At 53.4% G+C, this 4,469-nt stretch overlaps 1 pseudogene; it reads left to right on the forward strand.

Moving 5' to 3' along the window:
* Positions 1–893: 893 nt before the first annotated feature.
* On the forward strand, positions 894–4,217 carry LOC119359752 (annotated as a pseudogene).
* The last annotated feature ends 252 nt before the right edge of the window (positions 4,218–4,469 follow it).

Below are 4,469 nucleotides of genomic sequence, written 5' to 3' on the forward strand. Positions count from 1 at the left end.
TTAACCTATAAACCACATGGCTAACTGGGCGCTAGGTGATTTGAATAGGATCCACAGTTGCACCTCGATCCTTGTGGACGCTGCTGGTCTAGAGCAAGAGTCGATGAACTTTAGCCTCGAGCTCTCAATCTACGCGTGCATGTTGAAGCATCTTTCTCGTAGGACCTGTACCGGCTATAAGGGCATCTTCAACAGGTTGTATGTTAGTCTTGTTGTTGGTAAAATGCTGACGTCATCAACCAACAAGCTATCATACAACTACTTCAATAGGTTGTATTTAACTTATTCAATAGATGGTGAGAAAATAAATCTGATATGCAAAGATTGTTGGTTAATCTACATAGTACAACTTTGCTCTCTCTCCATATTTATTACATGCCACATCATCACTATGTCTTAGGTGGCTAATTTACCAACAGCTATCTTACAACTGTTGGAGATGCCCTAAATACACTGCCAATTTGCCATTTGAATAAGCACTGCCTAGAATCGATTGAGGCAACTAGCCATGTGGCACATGATGAATTAACCTATAAATCACTACTTGGCCAATTGGTAATTTGAATAGGAACCACAGCTAAACCTCCTTGTGGATGCTGCTCATCTTTAACGAGACCTACCACGACTAGCCCTTGACGGTTTAGTTTTATAGAAGAAACAACTGAGCACGCCGCGCCAAGTTCAAGACTCAAAAGCTGCTGCTCCGCTAGCCACTCGAGCGACGCTCGGTTCCTCGACGCTGCTCATTTAGAGTACCTACTAGTCCTCTAGTCGATTAACTTAGCCAGAGGCTCTCAATCTACACATGCTGAAGCATCTTCTGGCCGGCTATAAAAATGCACTGCATAGCAACACACTTTGTGCCACCATCAGCAGCTTGCCCAGCAGTCACTACCACATCCTTCACTATTCCCCTTAGCGTAGGTACTGGGATCCAAGCACGTAGTTGCAAGCAATGGCGCATCTGCGGCTCCATGGCACCATCGATGCTACCATCGTGGGGGCGGACAACCTCCATGATCGCTCGCGCCACACCGGCAAGGTCCCCGGTTTCCTTGGCAATGTATGTCTTCTTAATCTTTTCAGTTTATATCATAGTTTGAAATAGCATGCTATCTATTTTATAGTGGCACTATACCGCTTGGAGGGGCATCATGTTAAGCCGTTTAGCATTATTTAGCGGCATTTAGCATGCTATAGAGAAATTTACTGTGCTGCTTCTGGAGAGCGGTGTTTCAGAGACACGTGATGCAGGGAGCCTGGTTTATTTAAAAGATCAAAATCGCTATTTATAAAGTTCAGTTTTGCTAGAACACATCTAGAAGATGATTTTGCTCGCGCGCGCACACACATTTTATTCATCGACGAAGGGAGGAAAGAGCTGTTTGAACACGTACTAAAAGCAATTAATTCTCGTACGTAGATTGTGCAAGGTGTCCAGGAGACGACGGGTTTGGGCAAGGGCCTGCCGCGGATGTACGCGGCCATCTTCCTCGGCAGTGCATGCATCGCCCGCACGCGTACCATCACCGTCCCTGCAGCAGGAAGCGTGCGATGGAACGAGCCGCTCCGCGCCTACTGCGCCCACCACGCTGCCGACGTCGTCATCTCCGTCATGATCGAGCAGCTCGGCCTCGACGGAGGCACGGTCCTCGGCAGCGCCTACCTGCCCTCCCGGGAGCTCCTCAGCGACAACACAACCATCGACCGCTGGTTCGACGTCCTTGGCGCCGACAGGAAGAAGCTCCCGGATGGGCCCAAGATACACCTGCAGATCAACTTCCGTGATGTCGCTGACCAGGGCCAGGCATGGGGCGGCGGCGTCGGCAGCTTCGGGGTGCCCCGCACCTTCTTCTCGCAGAGGCCCGGGTGCAGGGTCACGCTGTACCAAGACGCACACGCGTCTGAGGAGTTCGAGCCCAAGATCCAGCTCGACGGCGGCGGGCTGTACAAGCCTGGGCACTGCTGGGAGGACCTGTACGACGCCATCAGCAACGCACGGCACCTGGTGTACATCACCGGCTGGTCCGTGTTCCCCCACATCACGCTCCTGCGGGAGCGGGACGGCCAGCAGGAAACGCTCGGCGAGCTCCTGAAGCGCAAGGCCGGCGAGGGCGTGCACGTGCTCATGCTCGTGTGGAACGACGTATCCTCCACGATGGCTTGCTTGCCGGCCTCATGGACACGAGGGACGAGCAGACGGCCAACTACTTCGGCGGCAGCCGCGTGCAGTGCGTCCTCTGCCCGAGGAACATGTACGTCAGAGGCCACATCTTGGACGCCAAGATGGATACGTTAGTCTACAGCCACCACCAGAAGGCCATCGTCGTCGACCAGGAGCTACCGCCTTCATCGTCGGACTCGGACTCGGACTCGGACGGGCGCCGCCATATCATCAGCTTCCTCGGCGGCCTCGACGTGTGCCACGGACGCTACGACACGCAGTCCCACTCCCTGTTCAAGACGCTGGGCGCGGGGAAGGCGCACGGCGACGACTTCAGCCAAGTCAACTTCAACGACGAGAACGCCACGCTCGGCAAGGGCGGGCCCAGGGAGCCATGGCACGACATCCACGCCAAGGTCGAGGGCCCCGTCGCGTGGGACGCGCTCCACAACTTCGAGCAGCGGTGGAGGAAGCAAGGCGGCGACAATGAGCAGCTGGTCGACCTTGTGGCCCTCGACCTCGAGGGCAAGGTCGCTCCGGCCTCGTGGGCGGTCACGCTCCCCGGCGACCAGGAGGCGTGGAGTGTGCAGCTGTTCCGGTCCATCGACAACATCGACACCGTGGGCTTCCCCGAGACCCCGACTCCATGGAGGCCGCCTTCAAGGCCGGTCTCCTCCAGGACAAGCACCGGGTGTACGAGAGGAGCATCCAGGACGCCTACATCCACGCCATACGCGCCGCCAAGAGCTTCATCTACATCGAGAACCAGTACTTCATTGGGAGCTCCTTCCAGTGGAAATCCCACGACGGCATAGATCCGGTGGACGTCCGGGCGTGCCAGCTGATCCCCAGGGAGCTCTCGCTCAAGATCGTGAGGAAGATCGAGGACGGCGAACGCTTCGCGGTCTACATCGTGGTGCCCATGTGGTCCGAAGGCTCGCCTACGGGTCGATACAGGCAGGCGATGCTGGACAACCAGAGGAGGACGATGGCGTTGATGTACGACGACATCGCGGTTGCGCTGCAGGCCAAGAGGATAGACGCCAACCCAAGGGACTACCTTACCTTCTTCTGCTTAGGGAACCGGGAGGCCAACAACGCCCACAGGACGGGACGGACTATGCCAGGGCGCAGATGGCACGCCGGTTCATGATCTACGTTCACTCCAAGATGATGATAGGTAAGTATATCTTGATATCTGCTTGCATTCCATTGCGTTGATCCATCATATATCTTGATATAGCTAAGTATATACTCATCGCCTTGTTCAGTTGGTGACGAGTACATCATCGTCGGATCTGCCAATCTCAACGAGCGGTCCATGGCGGGGTACAGGGACACCGAGATCGCTATTGGCGCGTACCAGCCGCACCGCATCAACACCGGCGCCGAGCTCGCCAAGGGGCACGTCCATGGATTCCGGATGTCGCTGTGGCACGAACACCTCGGCAAGACGCACGACGACTTCCTCCGCCCAGGGAGCTTAGAGTGCGTGCGGAGGGTCAACAAGATGGCCGACGAGTACTGGAGCCTCTACGTCGGCGACCAGCTGCCCGAAGACCTCGCAGGCCACCTGCTCACCTACCCCGTCTCCATAGACAAGGCCGGCACGGTCTCAACGCTCACGGGATTTGAATTCTTCCCTGACACAGAGGCTCGCGTGCTTGGTGAGCCAACGGGAATAAAAGATTATTTTCTGAGCACATAGCTCCAGGTTTGCCGCTCCTAGCTTGTGTCAATCCTGACGCCTCCAGGTTTTTCCTTTTTTGCGCATCATGTCAGCTATCTTAGTTCGAATTTAGCTTATTTTTCTACAAATATTTTCCTTTTTTTGTTATGTGTCGGCTTATTTTTTCAAAGATGCTTATATAAGTAGGGTGTGTGCGCAAACTGGAATAAAAGATTATTTTCTGAGCACATAGATCCAGGTTTGCTGCTCCTAACTTGTGTTGATTAATCTTGGCACCTCAGCTTTTTTTCGCATCGTGTCACTTATCTTAGTTAGAATTGAGTTCATTTTGCTATAACTAGTTTCTATTTTTTTTATGTGTCGACTCGGTCTCTCGAAGGTGCTTATAGTCGTAGGGTGTACGTGCGCGTTCATATGAATGAGTATATGTGTGTATGTATGAGTGTCTATGTCTATATCATATGAATAGTTTTAGAGCGCCACTGTAGCATTTTTAACACGTCGGACCCAACATTGATTTACCAGATGCCAACAAAGCACGTACAAAAGGACACACATTGTAAATTATGAAGCACGCGTAATCCGGAGCCTTAAATTTACAGCATGCAATAGCGT

This window comes from Triticum dicoccoides, chromosome 1A (assembly GCF_002162155.2).
Source record: "Triticum dicoccoides isolate Atlit2015 ecotype Zavitan chromosome 1A, WEW_v2.0, whole genome shotgun sequence".
In the NCBI taxonomy this organism is placed as follows: domain Eukaryota; kingdom Viridiplantae; phylum Streptophyta; class Magnoliopsida; order Poales; family Poaceae; genus Triticum; species Triticum dicoccoides.